The 20,302-nt window shown below is 40.7% G+C and overlaps 1 protein-coding gene across 1 annotated transcript in view; it reads right to left on the reverse strand.

Moving 5' to 3' along the window:
- KIAA1244 (KIAA1244 ortholog) overlaps nt 1-20,302 on the reverse strand; it is a 243,304-nt gene that overhangs the window by 144,459 nt on the left and 78,543 nt on the right. The window lies entirely within an intron of this gene.

Consider the following 20,302-nt stretch of genomic DNA (forward strand, 5'->3'; position numbering starts at 1 on the left):
AGCTGCATCCCACTATTTATCCCAACTGGAGGCTTGGCTAAATCTACAGGAATAATCCACATTATTATCACCACTATATGAATAAATCCAAACTACACTGGTTCCTGTGCCCAAATCCTTATGTTGTTGCTGTTGTTAAGTGTAGTTGAGATGTTCCAACTCATAGCAACCCTGTATAGGGTTTCCGAGGAGCAAAAACCAACCTAGTGGTTCACAGTCCAGTGTCGATCCTACAGTGCCACACCAGGAGTCCAAATCCATACAGGATTAGAAATTCACTTAAGGGCATTTTTCTCTTGCTTTTAATTTCACAAGAAGGCTGCAGGGGGTTTACTTGTTAGTTCCAGGTTCCTCTTATTTCTCAAAATGTACTTGCATAGACAATGGGTGTCCCAGGGAGTGCAAATGTTAGTTCACATGCTTGGCTGCTAAACAAAAGGGTGAAGGTTAGAGTCCATTCAGTAGAGCCTCAGAAGAAAGGCCTGGCAATCTACTCGTTAAGCAATCAGCCACTGAAAACCCTGTGGAACACAGCTCTGCTCACATAGGATCACTGTGAGCTCGAATTGACTAGAGAGCAATTGGGTTGATGACATTTGCAAGAGCTTTGTTGTTGTTGTTAAGTGCCATCTAGTTGGTTCCGACCCATAGCGATCCTGTATAGGATTTCTGAGGAGCAGCTGGTGAGCTTGAACCACTGTCCTTGTGGTTCAAACCAACTTTGCAGTCCAGTGCATTAACCTACTGCGTCACACAAAATCTTTAAGGACCATTAAAATGTTCAGTCTTTAGAGTCATTAGGGAACAGATTGATAAATGTTTTTGGTATTTTAAGGATTGCTCCTAATTTTATACATAAGAGGCCAGACTCTCACCATCTCCTTTTGGCTTTTCTGACACTGATTTTTCTTGCCGGCAGTCCCGGCAATGACAGTCCTGGGTGTCTGCTCCTTGATCCTAAGCAACAGTCATGCTCTGCCTATAGCTCTGGCTTCTAGTGCCAGCCCTCTGAGCAGTTATCTGTGTCTGCCCAGTTCATGGAAGAGCACCGAAGTCCGGCAAATCCACCTAATGCAGCATATATACCCAATGAGCACTCCAAAAAGGACTATTACCAGATGGAACAGTGGGTCTCTTCTAGTCTCTCTGTCTTTCTATAAGCTAATGGCCAGCCCTAGGAAGAGCTGCTCCTTCAGAGAAAGCAAGTATAAATGTAATTAAAGAATGAAAGATTATTTTTGCCAATTTTAATTTCAAAGCTTGCTGTTATTATTAAGGAACCTAACCACTCCCATAATTCAAATGCACTGATTCTTCTCTAGTCTTCTACGCATAAATTGTTATCGTTGTTAGGTGCTGTCAACTTGACTCTGACTTAAAGTATCTTACGCACAACAGAACCAAGTCCTGCGCCATCCTCACAAGTGTTACATTTGACCTAGTACTGCTGCCATTATGCCAATTCATCTCATTTTTCATTGACCCTCCACTTTACCAAGTATGATGTCCTTCTCCAGGGACTAGTCCATTCTGATAACATATCCGAAGTAAGAGAGACCAAGTCTTGTCATCGTAGCTTCTAAGAAGCATTCGAGCTGTTGCTTCTTCCAACACAAAAATATATTTATTTGTTCTTCTGGGAGTCTATGGTGGTTGTTGTTGTTAGGTGCCACGGTAGATGCATTAGTATTGGTTCTGATGCTTAGTCTTTGAATCCTATGGTGCCTTATATTCAAGAGTTGACTTTGGATTAAGACTGACTTAGTACCATGCTGCGAGAGAAGGATTATGGAAGTTGTCCTTTGGCCTCATGGGAAATGTCACTTGGCTTTCGATTGTTTTATGACTGTCTTTGGGGGAGGGGGAACTTGGTGGTACAAACAGTTCGTTAACCTCAAGGTTGGCAATTCAAATCCATCAAGTCACACCGTGGAACAAACGCCTAATGATCGATTTCCATACATATTACAGCCAAGAAAACCTTATGTAGTTCTACTTTGTCACATAGAGTCATTAGGAATCAGAATAGTCTCAACAGTAATGCGACTAGTTTTGTTTTTGGGGTTGGGATTTGGTGGCAAGAAGGGATATAGGCTGAGAGGGCAATGGTATCACCAGAATCTAATCTGGCCCTAGGAGGAAGCTACATTTTCTAATGCCTCTGCACTGCTGGTCCCTTTGCCTGAAACCCTTTGTCCTTGGCTCCTCATGTATTTGTTTTTCATGTGGCTCATTTGGTTGACTTCCATCTTACAGATCTTAAACATCACCCTTCAGAGAGGCCTGAGGCCTTCTCTGGTCATCCTCTTTGCAATGGCGTATCACATCTCCTTGCTTCATTTACCTCAGAGCATGGCTCTCATAAACTACTTGTCTGCTGATCTACTGATAGTCTCCCCAATAGGATACACGAGCCATTGACCTCAGAAAAGCCTTCAGAGCTTCTTGACTTTTATTTTTATTACATTTACACAGCTTCCTTTTCTTGCATTGGTCCCTCACTCCTGGTTGAGAAAGGATGGGAGGGTAGGAGACGACAGCTGCTTAAAGGGGTAGTCTACAGCAGTGGGGAGGCCAGCTGGTCCACCTTGGCTCTTGTCTTTTTGTTAAATTTTTAAAGAATTTTTACATAAATATTGACACAAAATTCGCCATTTTAAGCATTTTTATGTATATAACCCAGTGGTATTAATTAACATTATCTGTGTTGTTCAATCACCCCCATTATTTATTTCCAAAAGCCATCACCCTGAACAGAAACTCGGTGTCCTTTAAGTAATAACTCCTCATTCTTCCCTCCCTCCAAACCCATGGTAACTACTAATCTACTTTCTATGTTTATGTAATTTGCCTCTTAGTGGGAATGTTTCCCAAAAAAAAACCCCAAAACCTAGCAATTGATGACACTTGCCAATATGAAAAGAATGAGGGCAAGTATTTTTCTAAATTGGTCCACTATTAACATTACTACAGGACAACCAACTTTCCGCCTTCCATAGTTCGATTCATTCTTGCTAGGAAGTTTCTAAAAAATTATCTATAACAAAGAGCTGTTTTTTGGCCCCAGTGGTTGAAGGTAGTGAGAGCAGAGCCAACAGCAAAGTCCTTGTGAAGAGTGTTGGGTTCGCAGTATAGGGAATCAACACTTTGGTAGGGGATGGGGCGGGGGGGTAGAGGAGGCCCAGCAAATGGAGAATGAGGCCTCAAAGCCACAGTCTCCAAGAATCTGAGGAGCCCCACAGCCTCCGTCCCACCCAACGCTGACCAGTTTTCAAAAGATTCCTCAGGAAAGGTTATCATACCTAATGCTGGGCCACCAATATTCAAAGATCCACTGAGCTGTATGGGGGAACCAAAGCTAAACTAGATGAACAATAGGTGCACATTAATGAAGCCTGCTAGCTCCTTAAACCCACAGTTTGTGGTGTGGAAAGCACAGAAGGCCGTAATTCCAGGAGGATGGTGCAGATATAAAAGGGCACATGGTCTCGCCGAGATGATACATCAGGCAGAAACTAGCCAAAAATGATAAATGAGAAAATTGTAATGTTTCTAATGCCTCAGACACATTAATTTGCTGGATTAAAACACAGACTGGGTGTAGAAAATTTCGAGCAACAGCAAATTAATTTAAGATGTTTGACTTCCATTGTATGATCAGGGCAAAGGATCTAGATTAGCATTCTGAGCACATCTGCTTCAAGGAAAACAGGAGCACCTAAACATTGAGGGCAATTCTATTATAAAAATCTCTCTCACACACAGGATCATCAAACCATATTGCCTACATTATCACTGAGCAGCAGGCACTTGAGTGATAGGCAGAGTCTTACAGGGTAGCTTGCTGGCACAGTTTCCATAAATGAGCTAAAAGGAGAAAAGGGAAAACAAAGCCTTCCACGAAAAGGAAACATCATTACAATTGCTCATAAAAACTCTAATTAAAAAAGTCACCAAATCACTGCTATGCATCAAGAACAACCCCTCAATTTAAAATAGGTATAAATACCCTGGGTAAAAAGCAGAAAAATGAAGCTGGGTTAGTTGTTTATCCAAAGAATTAGATTTCAGTAATAAGAATCCAGGAAACATGGTCTTACTAGGAATAGAAACACAGTGTGGGTAGATATGTTGAAAAATACAAAAGCAAAGGTGTTTATTTGGGTGTAACCCTCTCCAAGCACATCTCATAGGTTGTGATTGGAGTATCTTCCTCAGGCATGCCCAGCCTGGTGACTGTAATCAGGAGAAAACAGGGGCTGTGGTTTCTGTCATACGTGTTCTAGCAATATGATTGTGGCACATGGTTCAGAGTTTATTAGCCGTGTGACTGTGTCCTTTACTCTTTATTTTTAAAATTCCAATCCCACCTCACAAGAAAATCTACTGAAACACAGAGATGAATTTTTAAAACTGATACGTAGGGTACCTATCTTAGGTAATCTTCTCGTGAAGGTTAAACAAATCTCCAACTGACGTAACTCATGGCAGTCATTCCAACATATTATGTCATTGGTGGCGGTGGTTAGGGTTTCCAAGGCTGTAAATCTTTACAGGAGTAGAAAGTCTCAACTTTCTCCCATGGAGCGACAAACAGATTTGAACTACTGACCTTGTGGTTAGCAGTACAGCTCATAGAAAATGAACTAGAAAAATCAGATGATCCACATTCAGAAGTATAAAACTTTTGGAGTCCTGGTGTGGCACTGTAGGATAAGCAATGCACTGCAAGGTCAGTTTGAACCACAAGGTTGGAGGTTCAGACTCGCCAGCCACTCCTTGGACACCCTATACAGGGTCTCTATGAGTCAAAACTGACTTGACAGCCCTTAACAACACCATTTATCATTAACCCAACCCATAATGCTGAAAGTTCTTGTCACTACGACCCAGCTTCATTTTCTCCCTTCCTTAATGTCACTCTCTTGAGCCCCAGTTCAAGTCCTTATCACTAAGGTTTTCAGTGCTGTGGGATCACAAAGATAAGCAAAACCTAGTCTCGGACATCAGAAAACTTACCATCTCTTGAAGACATAATAATGCCCGAACAATTGTACTTCAGGGCTGGCTGTGATAAATGCAGTGGCTAATGTGAAGCATATACTATGATTCGTTGAAGGCTAAAAAAAACAGGCTGGAGTCCTGGTGTGGCACTGTAGGATAAGCACTGGACTGCTAAACACAAGGTCGGGGGTTCAAACACACCAGCTGCTCCTTGGAAACCCTATATATATGGTTGTTACAAGTTGGAGCCAACTCGATGGCACTCAGCAACAGCAGAAGAAATGATAACTGGAGAAAAAAAGGCTTTACAGATGAGATAATATTTGAACAAGGTATTGAGAGAGAAGATAAATGAGAGGAGAAAAACAAAACAAAAAACCAGGAGCCAACCTATTCCTAAGGCAATGAGAATATGGAGGTATATCCAGTAAACAGGAAATTCTTCTTGTCTGCTTTCTTGAATTAGCAGAGCTGGTTTTGATTTACACACTGAGGTCGATAGTTTCATTTATCCAAATGTTATTTATGCCAGATATTACCTAAGTTGTTGTTGTTAAGGGCCACTGAGTCATAGCGACCCTGTTTAGGGTTTCCAAGAAACAGCTGCTGAGTCTGAACTGGTGACTTTGTGGTTCAAACCAACCTTGCAGTCTAGTGCTTTATCCTGCGATGCCACACCAGGATTAATAGAATTCAATAAAAGTAATTTAAAAAATTTTTAAAGTGGGCATAGCCAAAACAATCTTATACTGATCTCTCTTTATTCATGGACAAAAGTAGTTTTCTCTAAGTCTTTATCATATTTTTACACACGTAACATGCATGGTGTATTGTTTTTTTGCAAACTGCCAACTCCTGTGCATTGCTCTTTACATGATGCTGACTTCAATTTCTTAGTGGATATGAGTTAGGCTGTTAGCCTCAAGTTCAGAAATTCAAAACTACCAGCTGTTCCACAGGAGAAAGATGAGGCTTTCTGCTCCCGTAAAGATTTAAGGCCTCGGAAACCCTGTACAGGGTCACTATGAGTCCGAACCGACTCCACAGCACACAACCACTCTCACACATTTAATGCTACACTTTTGTCTTAGTGCTTGTTGAGGTGGAGTTTCATTCCCAACAGCAGTCTTTCAGCAGCCATTCTCATGTCTAAAGGCAGGGTGCTCCATCTGCTCTGAAAACAGTTTTCTTCATTAAAGGAAGGATGATTTTTTTCTGCCCCAGAAACAGCCCTCACTAGGGCAGCTGGCCTCAGCTCTGAAGGTGTGAGAACCAGAGCATGAGGGCCAGAGGAACCAGGCCTGGGTGAGGCAGTGTGCCCATATGCATTCTGCTTTGCTGCCTAGCTGGCCGACCACCACAGGGTCGTTTGTATCTCCTGCCTACATAAACACCACAGGGTGGGCATGAGAGCCACGGATGCAGAGAATTCTTCATCCCTTGCATGGATGAAGCGGGTCTGACTGGTACCTGACGGAGTCAGCACAATATGCACTCTGCTGCGTGGTTTCATATGGGGCTGGCACCACAGGACCCAGATCAAAAGCAGTATTATTGGACTACCGAGCAAGGTGGATGAGGCCAAAATTCACTTCTGGAAATGTCACAGTACATGCATGATGTATGTGTAGGGATGTTAGGAAAAAAGTTTATGTTGGGCATAATTTCATCATTTCTGTGTGTCAAATATGTGTGTATGTTATTTATGTGGGCATGCTATTTGCAGTGGGGTGGGAAGGGGAGACAGTGAATGTGGCCAATTTTTAGACCCTAGCTTTCTCTCTGGCTGAGACTTCACCTTGGCTACTTAACACACAGAACAGCAATGGTGGGTGGTCAATGGTAGGATCCTCGTCCTCCATGCAGGAGACCTGGGTTCAATTTCCAGCCAATCCACCTCAGACGCAGTTCCCAACCTTCTGTCAGTGGTGGGTTTTGTCCTGCGACGATGCTAAACAGGTTTCAGTGGTGCTTCCAGGCTAAGGGAGACCAGGAAGAAGGGTCTGGCAATTTACTACTGGAAAGCAACCAATGAAACCCTATGGGTCACAATGGTCTGATCGGTAGCCAGTCAGCGGCATGGTGCAGGGCTGGGTAGCATTTCATTCCGTTATACGTACGGTTTCCATGAGTTGGAACATGATAAAGGCCGCTACAACAGCAAACAACAACTTAACACGTTTCCTTCAGGCATATCAAGTATATCAGCTTGAAAGTACATAAAATTTACACTAATTATAAAACTCCTTCTCTTTAGAAACCTTCCCATTCTTCTTTAGTCTGTGAAATTCAGCAAAAATAAAGACAGAAAAATCTAGTGATGAGCAAGAGAGTCCTGAGACATGGGGCCAGGCATGCTGGACTTCTGCATGTTCAGCTTTATGGCTTGTAAACATCTCTGAGGAGTCCTCAACCATGAAATAGAAGTGGAGATTCTTTCTCTCATGCACAAACAGCAAAGCAGACTCAGTCCTGTGTAGACAGCACAATGTCAGAATGTGCTTGGATATCTTTTAGAGCGAGGGGGCATATGTAAGCATATAGAATTTTACGGAACATTTTATCATCTAAGTTTAAAGTGTGCATGCAATTTTTTTTTTTCCTTTTCATATTTCAATCAAGATTTCTCAGCCTCAGCACTACTGACATTTTGGGTTGAATAACTCTTTGTTGTGAGGGTCTGTCCTGTGCACTGTAGCATACTTAGCAGCATCCTGCTACACGATAGACCTCAATAGCACCCTCTCGGTTGTAACAAGCAAAAACATCTCCACATAGTAACCTTCTCTTCCCTGGCACGCAAAATCATCCCAGCTGAAAACAGTTGTTTAGATCACGGCTCCCCTACATGCCGTGTGGGTACACCTGAGAACCTTTACAACCTTACTCTGCTTCCAAAAATCTCAGAGCTGCAACCCAGGACTTGAGGAGACAGATCAGGAAGAAGCCACCAGTGATCCCTAATTGTGCTTCAGAAATCTTGAACTGCAGGTAACAATGAGTGGTTGAGCTACAACCGTCATTTTACCTTGGCCCAAAGAAAATAAATCAAATTATTTCATTTCATGAAGCGTCTACCAAGCTGGCGGATATTAGATATCACTTCCTGGTTCAACTTGTCTAGATTCTGGCAAACAACTGTCCTCAGAGGTTTTGTTAGTCAAGAGAAGATTTGCTAGAGCTCTTGTATATCCAATTTGGAAAACATTTCAAATGAATTCACTGGTTCATGGTCACAACTCTGGTTCTGTTTCAGACTCTGTTCCTATTCGTTGTTGTGTGCCATTGAATCAGTTTTTCCTCAGAGAGACCCTGTTTAGGGTTTCCCATTAGCAGGTGGGTGCTTATCCTATAGTGCCACACCAGGACTCCATTACTACTGGTAATGAGCTCTTAATTTTCATCAGATGCGCCCTTAGCACTTAACTCTATGAAACACTGTGCCAATGGTATCTGTAGAAATTTATATTATTAAATTATGATGAACTTAGCTAATTCATTTGAATGTATAAACAAACCACGTGTTCCTATTTTTTCATCATCTTAACTCTTTCCTTAGCAAACTCTCATAACTGTTGCCTGTAACTAGAAGCTTCACCAATCTAATTCTAGAGCCAACATATCTCCCAAGTTTCAGTTCCTAATTTCAGCTTCTAAACATCACAAATGAATATACACAACTTTATGAAATCACACTGACCTCAGTAAGTCTCCAATACACTACACAAATAACACTTCTTCTTGCTCTAAAGTTTTGACTTTTAACTATGCAACCATTAAAATATACTTAAAAAGTAAATATAGCCATGTAGCAAGTGCTTATGACCTAAAGTTAAGTGAAAAACAAGAAATATAATCCAGTGTCCACACAGAATTGTAAACATATAACTTGAAAAGAAGATACAAAAAGTGGTCTTGCTGCTGGGATTTACAATGAACCTTTTTCTATCTTGGTGTGGTGCTGTAGGATCAGCATTGGTTTGCAAACCACAAGGCTGGCAGTTCAAACCCAACAGCTGCTCCTTGGAAACCCTCGATAGGGTCACTATGAATCGGAACCGACTCAACAGCATTTAAAAACAACATTCTGAAGTATCCCATAATATTAAACTACTTGTATTTCTTTATGTCATTATTTTTAAATACTATAATGAGATCTGACAGTGTGAAATGTAATCTCTCTCTCCTAAATCAAATCTTTCACCAATCCCATTTACCTCCTTGTGCTTTTCCATCTCCAAGATTTGTCTTCTCTACAAGAACGCCCTCTCTCCAATCTAATTACTTGAATCTCATTCACCTTTCCAAATCTAACCCAAATAGTATCCCTTCCCTTGAAATGTTGATCTCCCAGTTGCAGGTGGTTTTCTCCTTCTGACTTTTCCCTGGAACTTTTCTTCTAATACAGGGTACACACAACTACCTTGAGTTACATTTGGAAGGCAGTGATGCCTGGCTCAGTGGTAGATCTCTCCTCTTCCATGAGGGAGACCAAGCTTGAATTCCCAGTTAATGTGCCTCAAACTCAGCCATCACTTGTCTGCTGTTGAAGGCTTGTGCATTACTCTGATGCTGAACAAGTTTTAATGGAGCTTTAAGATGAAGATAGACTCAGAAGTAAGTCCAAAAACCAGCCAGTAAAAAACGTATGAATCACGACCATCAGCTTTTCAACCAGTAATGGCGATAGCATAAGACCAGACAGCATCTTCTCCCACTGTGCATGGGTCTGCCGTGAGTCGGGAGCCCATTCCACAGCAGCCAACAACAACAGCTCTCCTTTCCTATTCGATTATAAACCTTTGTCTTTAAATGTTTTGCTTTTAATCATATACTGTTTTATACCTTGTTGGTAATTGAAATATAATCACTAAACAAACCAACGATAAGAAAGTCTAAAAGAAAGCACAAGGTCCTTATCTTTTCTAGCTTAATTTGTTACAACTTTGTTGTTGTTATTAAGTGCCATCAAGTCAGTTCCGGCCCATAGCAACCTTGTATAGGGTTTCCGAGGAGTTGCTGGTGAGCTTAAACTGCCGACTTTGCAGTTCAAACCAACTTTGCTTTACTTGGAGTTAATCTCAGTCTTTCACAGATGAATTTTTAGAAGCCAAATTTCATTGTTAAGCCCTAGATACCATCTTACTCTTTCTTATCGTCTTTCTTCTCAGATTCTCCCCAGAGCGGGAGCTTCATCTCTGATATAGTTTCTGACATATACACATGAGACTTTTGATAATATTACAGTCCGTGTTTGTAGATATGACCAATTAAATACCTCATCCTAGAGTTTTTAATGGCCCAGAAAGATTTAAGTCTTTATTGCTAAAGCTTTAACAATGATAAAGTTCTAGGAATATACAAATCATACAAATTTCGCTAATAGGATAGAACAGAAACCTAACCAGGTTACACAAAATAAATGTCACAATTAAATTGTTGAATGGAGTGCAGAACCATGGCTGATGGATGGAAACCTAAAAATATATAGATTGAGAACTCAAAAGTGAACATATATAATAATTACCAAAATTCTCCTTTTAAGTTGTTGCTGCTGTTACATGCCATCGAGTTGGTTCTGACTCATAGTGGCCCTGTCTAGAGTTTCTGAGGAGCAGGTGGTGGATTGGAACTACAGACCTTGTGGTCCAGTGCATTGTAATGTTACTCATGTGCATTATCTTGTTATTGTTGTTACGTGCCCTTGAGTAGAATCTGACCCATAGTGATCCTATATAGAGATTTGAGGAGTGACTGGTGAACTGGAATTGCCAACCTTGCAGTTCAAACAGACTTTGCAGTCCAGTGCATTAACTCACAGTGTCACTTATCCATGCAGTGGTGGTTAAGGTTATGTATCAACTTGGCTACACCATGATTCTCAGTGATTTGGAAGATACTATGTAATCGTCCTCCATTTTGTAATCTGATGTGACCAGCCAATCACTGGAAAGGAGAGGTCCCTTGGGGGTGTGTGGATTGAATCCAGTATATCTGGTTGTTCTGGTAAAGCTTGTTCTCTCAATATCTCCTCCATGCTTTTTATACTCTTACCTCCAGTTCTTGAGACATGAGCTAGCAACCTCATTCTTGACCTGCAGATTTTTTATTTGCCAGCTCCCATGACCTCTTGGGAGCACAGTGGCTCCATACTATAAGCACTGGACGGCAAACCACAGGTTCGCTATGAGTTGGGATAGACTCAACATCAACAACATGAACTGGAATTAACTAGATGATATTGGGTTTGGAATAAATACACACACACACACACACACACACATATATATAGATGGTGGTAAGGGCCAGGGAAGCCGGTCCGACCCATAGCGACCCTGTACAGAGTTTCCAAGGCTGTAAACCTTTATGGGAGCAGAAAGATGAGACTTTCTCCCACAGAACAGCTGGTAGTTTAAAACTGCTGACCATGAGATTAGCAGCCCGACTCATAACCACTACACTACCAGAGCTCCTTCATCTATGCTTTAGTTAATGTCAGTTTGAACTAATTCTTTCTAAGAGTACAATGCTCAAGTCAAGCATTCTTTGCTAACTTGGCTATATACACACACATATATATAATTTGTTGTTGTTGTTGTTAGGTGCCATGGAGCTGGTACTGACTCATAGCAACCCTATGCATAACAGAATGAAATACTGCCCGGTCCTGCACCAATCTCACAATCATTGCCTGCTTGAGCCCATTGCTGTTGCCACCATGTCAACCCATCTAATTGGGGGTCTTCCTCTTTTTCTTTCATCATCCACATTACCAAGCATGATGTCCTTCTCCAGAGAAGACTCCTTCCTGATAATATATCTGAAGAATGAGAAACAAAGTCTGACCATCCTGGCTTCCAAGGAACATTCTGGCTATACGTCTTCCAGCCTAGATTTGTTTGTTCATTTGGTACTTTTAATATTCTCCTCCAACACCATAACTAAAACGTATCAATTCTTCTGCATTCTTCCTTATCCACTGTCCAACTTCCACATGCAAATGAGGCTACTGAAAATACGATGGCTTGGGTCAGACGCACCTTAGTCCTCAAACTGACACCTTTGCTCTTCAACACTTTAAAGAGGTCTTGTTCAGCAGATTTGCCTAATGCAACAAGTAATTTGATTTCTTGAATGTTGCTTCCATGAGTGTTGATGGTTGATCCAAGCAAATGAAGTCTTTGACAACTTCAATCTTTTCTCCATTTATGTGGATGTTACTAATTGGTCCAATGGTAAGGATTTTTGTTTTCTTTACATTGAGGTACAACCCATACCAAGGTTTTTTGATATTTATTGGTAATTTTAAGTCCTCTTCACTTTCAGCAAGCAAAGTTGTATCATATATACATCAAAGGTTGTTGATGAGTCTTCCTCCAATCCTGATGCCACATTCTTCTTCATATAATCTAGCTTCTCAGATTATGTGCTCAGCATTCAGATTAAATAAATATGTAAGAACACAACCTTGATGTACACCTTTCCTAATTTTAAACCACTCAATGTTCCCTTGTTCTGTTCGAACAACTGTTTCTTGGTCTATGTACAGGTTCCTCATTGAGTACAAATAATGTATGGAATACTCATTCTCCACAATGTTGTCCATAGCTTGTCATGATCCACACAACCAAAAGCTCTTGCATAGCTAGCAAAGCACAGGTAAACATGTTTTTTATATTCTCAGCTTTCAATCAAGACCCAGATGATATCAGTAATGACATCCCTTCCTCCATTGTCCTCGTCTGAATCAGTCTTGAACCTCTGGCAGTTCTCTGTCAATGTACTGTTACAGTTGTTTTTTAATGATCTTTAGCAAAATTTTACTTGTGTTGGATGTTAATGATATTGTACAATTATTTTCACACTCCATTGGGTCACCTCTCTTTGGAATGGGCATAAATATAAACCTCTTACAGTCAGTTGGTTAGGTAGTTATCTTCCAAATTTCTTGGCATAGATGAGTGAGTACCTCCAGTGCCATAATAGTTTGTTGAAATATTTCCATTTGTATTTCATCAATTCCTAGAGCCTTGTTCTTTGCCAATGCTTTCAATGTACCTTGGACATCTTCCTTGAGTACCACTGATTCTTGATCACATGATACCTCTTGAATATATCAACCACTTTTTTTTTTAGTATAGTGATTCTGTTTATTTATTCCATCTTCTTTTCATTTGTTCTGCGTCATTCAATATTTTAGCCTTCAATATAGCAAGTTGAGGGCTTGAATGTTTTCTTCAGTTCTTTCAGTGAGAAATACTGAGCATGTTCCTTCTTTCTGTTTTCTAATTTCAGGCCTTTGCACATTTTGTTATAATATTTGACTTTGTCTTCTCAAGCTATCCTTTGACAATTTCTATTTGGCTCTTTCTTCCATTTTCTTTAGCATCTCTTTGCTAGAGAGCAAATTTCAGACATCAATTTTGGTCTTTAACTTCTTTCTTGTCTTCTTAATGATTTTTTAATTTGTTCCTGTATATTGTTCTTGATGTCATCCCACAACTCTTCTGGTCTTCAGTCTTTATTGTCTAATGCATCACATATGTTCCTAAGATAATCTCTAATTTCAGGTAGCATATATGCAAGATCATATTTTAGCTCTTGTGGATTTACATATATAAGGGTGTGTACATATATATTTGGAGTCCTGGTGTGGCACAATGGGTTAAGTAGGTTTGAACCATAGGTCAGTGGTTCAGGCTCACCAGCTGCTCTTTGGAAACCCTATACAGAATCACTATGGGTCATAACCAACTCGATAGCACTTAACAACAGCAATATCTCTATCTATCTATCTATCTATCTATCTATCTATCTATCTATCTATCTATACATATACATATACATACAGATAGATAGATAGATAGATAGACAGATTTACTGATAGGCTTTACTGATCTTGCTCCTTTAGAAAAACCAGCCTAAAATAAATAACTGCGCTTATGCAGAACCTGTACATAGATTCAGTGGCAGTAATTCAAATGAAACAGGGAATACTGCATAGTTAACAATTAGGAAAGGTTTGCATCAAGGTTGTATATTCTTTCTTTCAACATACTGATTTAATCTTTTTGCTGATCAGATAAATCTAAGAAGCCGGACTATATGAAGAATGTGGCATCAGGATTAGAAAAAGACTCATTGGTAACCTTATATACGATGTGACCTTTCTGCCAGAAGAAAGTGACAAGGACTTGAGGCACTTACTGATGAACATCAAACATTTCAGTATGGCTTACACATCAGCATACAGAAAACAAAAATCTTCCCAACTGGGCCAATAAGCAACATCATGATGAATGGAGAAAAGACGGACATCAAGGATTTCATTTTACTTGACTCCATAATGAATGCCCATGGAAGCCAAAAGATGTCACTTTGAGGACTAAAGTGGCCCTGACCTATGTGATGGTATTTTCAATCATTCCATTTACATGGTAAAGTTGGACAATGAAGAAAGAAAATCAAAGCAGAATGAATACCTTTGAATTATGGTGCTGTTGAAGAATAGTAAATATACTATGGACTGCCAGGGAATAAAACATGGGACCTTAAGGTCTGTTTGAACCATAAGATTGAAGGTTCAAACTCACCAGCCACTCCTTGGAAACCCTATACATGTTTGCTATAAATCAGAACCCATTGGACAGTGCTTAACAACAACAACATGGACTGCCAAAAGATTGAACAAATCTGTCTTAGAGAAGTGCAGTGAGAATGCTTCATAGAAGTGAGGATGATAGAAGCAGTGAGGATGGTAGCCCTGGACAGGGTCGCTGTGATTTCGACTGACTGGATGGCACTTAACAAGTGCGACTGTAACAAACATGATGTCCTTCCCCATGAACTGGTCCTCGGGTTAGCAAGGCTGCAAATCTTTATAGAAGTGGAGTCTCATCTTTCTCCCAAGGAGTAGCTCTGGGGTTTGGCCCACAACAGTAGCTGTGACAATGGGCTAAAAACATGGCAACAATTGTACAGATGACTGACGCAGGACCAGGTAGGGTTTCATTCTCCTGTATGAATTGGACCCTAACCACCACAGCAGCTCACCATTTAGGTGAGTTCATATTATACTGCATGTGTACTTTTCTAGTAATCTTACTGAAAATGACAGCGAACACTCCCCTCATGGCATGCATTTCTCTGGACACTTCATTTATGGTGCTGTGGGATCAGCACTGCACAGTTAACCACAAGATTGACTGTTCAAACCCACTAGCGACTCCTCTGAAACTCTATACAGGGTCACTGTGAGTCCAAACCGACTAGAAAGCACTTAACAACAATGACCTGACTAGGTAAATAGTGTTATTATTCACATTTTATAGCTAGGGAAACTGAGGTACAAATAAATTAGGTAACTCTCCCCAGGTCACCAGGCATCCAAGCTCCAGCAGCTGTCCTCTTACCACTCTGCTACCAAGCATGACTTCAGAAAATACAGCCAAGAAATTAAAAAGTAAAAAGAAATTTAAAGACAATCAACTCCAGTGATTGTTTGAGAGGTTATAGCGAGCCATTCTCTGACTCTGGCAGACATGATGTTGTTGTCAAGTGCCGTCAAGTTGATTCCGACCCATAGCGACCCTGTATAGGGTTTCCAAGGAGCAGCTGGTGAGCTTGAACCACCAACCTTGCAGTTCAAACAACTTTGCAGTCTGACGCATTAGCCCACAGTGCCACACCAGGACTCCATAGCTCTCTTAAAATTTCCTCAATGAATTCCTTCCTACTGTAGGAGATTTCTAGGCTTCCATTATGTTTCATTATTTTGTAATTACCTTGCAATTAGCTCAAATCCCTAGGCCTGGAAAGTTTTCCCTTCTCCACTTACCCAAATATACTTTCAAACACCAAGTCAACACTTAGTTCTACTAAGCCATTTCCAGAAACACCTAAGCGGCTGAAAAAGCAATTCTATATAAACCTAGCCAAGTATCAGAACTACTTCAACCTCAATTTACCTAAAAAAGGAAGGTATTATGATGCATGAGGTTACTTCAACTCTGAAGTGCAAGGTCATGGTCACCTCGTTTCTGAATTCACAGAGATTAAGGTCTATAATTACATTTTTTTTTTTTTTTGTCTTTCCTGTTGGGCCACTGCAAAACATCACACATATCCTTCCTTCCCCTCTCCATTAGTCAGTAACTAAATTAACAAGCAATTAGTAAACCATGTGCCAGATGTTCTGCTAGAAACCTCAGGGATGAAAAGAATGTCAATAGCGTATCATTGGTTTTTACTTACTAACTAGTGACATTTTCCTGTTATGCAAACTAGTTGGGGGGATTACAACATGTAGTTATCCTAGTCAGGCCTTTGCCAACCTCACACCCTCACTGAATGCCCTGCCACCTTCCCTTAGGGAAAAGTACACCAAGAAGAGCAGGAGTTGGAGAAGTGGGAGTTGTGTTGACTGCCTCAGGCTGGGACAACATCAGCTACACTATGGCTCATCTACTAAGTGACTGTGGCTAACTGCCAGCTATCTCAAAACTACCCCTTTCTTTGCTTTTCAACTTCCTTTTTGGTGAATTGAGTGAAGATTTACAGAGCAGTTCATCCATTTTACATTTAATAAACCATATACTTCATTTTAAGGAGTTCTGATAGCATAGTGGTTATGAGTCGGACTGTTAAATCTCAAGGTCAGCAGTTTGAAACTACTAGTCATTCTGCCGTGGGAGAGATGAGGCTTTCTACTCCCGTAAAGATTCACAGCCACAGAAACCTTAAGCAGGGTTGCTAGGAGTTGGAACTGACTCCACGGCACTTCATTTCATTTCCATGATTACAATCCCCTCTGTGTAACATCAGTGATTCCACGTTCTCCTTGAGATTCTTGTTTCCATTCCAACTTCTTTCCCAACCTTTGTGAATTGCGTCCTTAGGTAAATGCTGCCTTTTGATCTTGAATGGCTGACCATTCCAAGGTGTGTCCACCTCACTAGTATTGTGCTACCCCCTCTCCCATATACCTGTCTTCTGCTTGGCTGAACACTGAGCTACAAGAGTAAATTCAGTTCCAGACCTGAGGGTGACCAAAGGCCTCTTGAGTTCCTCTGGATTCTTTCTGATCAGTAATCTTGGTCTCTTTTATAATTTTGAGTTCTGTTCCACATTTTCTCTCATTCTATCCCTTTCAGAGCAGTTGGAAGTGGTAGTTGGGTACTAACTAGTTCTTCTGGTCTCAGGGTCGTGAAGATTGATGTTCATGTGTTCTATCAGTCCATCTATTAGAACTAATAGATTCCAAGTATCTTCAATTTTCATCACTCAGATTTCCTCATCACAGGGAGATAACAACAGTTGCACCATAGAAGGGTGCTCAAGCGCCTTTAGGATCCCAGTTGCTATTCACCACAATAGTAGCATGTAGAACATGGTCTGTGTTGTTCTTTTTTTTTCACGAATCGAATTCTACGTACCTGGCTACCTCCAATGGAGCCCTGGTAATACAACAGCTAAAGTGTTTGGCTGCTAAATGAAAAGGCAGCAGTTTGAACCTACCAACAGCTGTGCCATAGAAGGATGTGGCAGTCTGCTTCCATAAAGATGTAACAGCCTTGGAAATGCTATGGAGCATTTCTACTCTGTTCTATAGGGGCAGTATAAGTCAAATCTACTCAGTGGCAATGGGTTTGGGTTTGGGTTGGCGGCCCCAAATAAAGACTACCCTTCCCAGACTCCTTTACAACACAGCGTTGTCGCAGGACCAAATTCTGGCCAATGGGATGCAAACAGAAGCCATGTATGCCATTTACAAGAAGTTCTCCTTTCCCTTCCTTCTGCAGGTTGGCAGGAAGACCTGTTGGCAGGGGATGAGGCAGCCATTGTGGATCACAAGGTGGCGAAACAAAATCCAAGAAACAAAGGTCTCCGATTATATGCTTCAGCCACTAATGGCCTACACATTTATATGAAATAAAAATAAATTTCTGCCTTGCCTAAGTTGAAATGAATTCTGATCAATACAGCAATCCTTTCTAGCCTACTTGATTTTTACTTATACTGTATATCTTATATTAAATGTCACTTTATCAGAAAAATTAAATGTCACTTTATCTGTCCTTCTCCCCACCTGTCCTCCACCAAGTATTCTTTAGACTCTTTTACTTCCCTATATATATATTTTTTTCATAGCATTAATCACCATTTTTTAAAACTGTGTACCTCTATGGAGTCCTGGGCTGGCACTGAAGGATAATGCACTAAACCGCAAAGTCGGTTTGAACTGCAAGGTTGGATGTTCAAACCCACCAGCCACTCCTCGGAAACCCTAGACAGTGTCACCATGAGTCAGAACTGACTCGATGGCACTTAACAACAACAATGTAGTTCATTCATTTCTAACCCCCAGACAGACAAAGATTCTGCTTTCATTTGGCTTCAGTTTTGTTTTCTTCACACCAGCAGCATCAGTGTCTCACCACAACGCCTGGCACACAGGAAGCTTGTCTTGTTGCGTAAATGACTGAAAACAGTGGAGGTTCTCCCCACTCTACTAGGAACTCCAGGACAGCCATAGTAGACACTAGGGTCTCTATGTTCATACGTGTTTGTTAAGATAGTGGTGAAAACATTTAAAAATGTATAACAGAGTTGTTCGCAAATATATTTAAATGTTTGTTGTTATTAAATACCGTCAAGTCAGCTCTGATCCATAGTGACCCTGCACAGAGTTTCTGAGGAGCGGCTGGTGAGTTTGAACCATCAACCTTACAGTTCAAAACTTGAAAATTATGGTGTGTGTGTTTTGCTTTTTCAAAGAGATACCACGAAACACTGATATAGTTAATTAATACAATTTGGGAACATATTATAGTATGAAAATTGCTTCAACTCAAAAAATAATGCATAAACTACTTTGTTGTTGTTGGCAAGTGCCGGAGAGTTGGTTCTGACTCATAGTGACCCTGAATAGGGTTTCTGAGAAGTGGTTGATGGGTTTGAACTACCAACCTTGAGGCTCAAACTGACCTTGAGAACCACTGTATTATCCTGCAGTGCCACACCAGGACTCCTTTAAGGAAAATAAATTTCGAAGTTTTCATTATTTTCTCTGTATCCAGTTGCTGTGGAGTTTATTCTAACTCAGGAGTCCTCATGTGGTACTGTGAGTTAATGTGTTGGACTGCAAAGTTGGTTTAAACTGCAAGGTCGGTGGTTCAAACTCGCCAGCTGCTCCTTGGAAACCCTATACAGAGTTGCTTTGGGTTGAAACCGATTTGACCATCCAGGGGCTCCATGCTCCTTGATTTTTCATATATTGTTTGCCTAACAACAACACAGGAGTCCTGGTGTGGCACAGGGCCACCAGGTTGATTTGAACCCCAAGGCCTGCAGTTCAAATTCACCAACTGCTCCTTGGAAACCCTATACAGGGTTGCTATGAGTTGGAACTGACTCAACAGCACTTAACATCACCACTACCACCAAAGGGTCAAGAAACATTTATGGGAGAAAGTCCCAAAAGTTAAAATTTTCTCAATGTGTGCAAAAATCAGGAAAAGGCTATCATCACTGAATCTTAGGAGCAAACAGCATTCAAGAAGCCAAACGTACCCCAGGAAGGACAGACCCCAAAAGAAAGTCACCAAGACATATAATAATCAAGTTCTCCAAAATCAAAGACAAGGAGAGAATTCTAAAACCAGCTTGGGAGAAGAGAAATGTCACTTACAAAGGCAAGCAAATCATATTAAGCTCTGACTATTCAGCACAAACCATGCAGGCAAGAAGGCAATGAGGAGACATATATAAAATTCTAAAAAAAACCCCACAAAACTGCCAACCAAGAATTGTCTATCCAGCAAAACTGTCAATCAAATATGATGGTGCAATCAAAATATTCCAGGATAAACAGAATCTAAGAGATTTTATCAAAACCAATCCAGCACTTCAAAAGATCCTAAGGGGAGTTCTCTGGACTGAAAACCAACAAGAACAGACAACAACCAGAGATTGGCAGATGTGGCAACACCACCTGGAACTCAGTAGACAGACAGCAGAGTCCAGAACAGAATAAAACTACAACAATGAATTCAAAGGAGCTGGGAGGTCAACCGAAGATCAAAACAGTATCAATGTCAATGAAGGGATAAATGTAGGAACAGAGATCCTGGTGGTGAGGTAAATTCTCTTAAATGGAGAGAAAAGTTAATAGACTATAAGGTAACCCCAAAGAAAGTTAATACTTCACAACTTACCATGAAAATGAACTTCCAAGCAGAACAAGCAAATATGAAAACCAAGAAGAAACTGACAAGAAATAGCACAAAAAAACACACAC

This window comes from Chrysochloris asiatica, unplaced genomic scaffold (assembly GCF_000296735.1).
Source record: "Chrysochloris asiatica unplaced genomic scaffold, ChrAsi1.0 scaffold00013, whole genome shotgun sequence".
NCBI classification, from domain to species: domain Eukaryota; kingdom Metazoa; phylum Chordata; class Mammalia; order Afrosoricida; family Chrysochloridae; genus Chrysochloris; species Chrysochloris asiatica.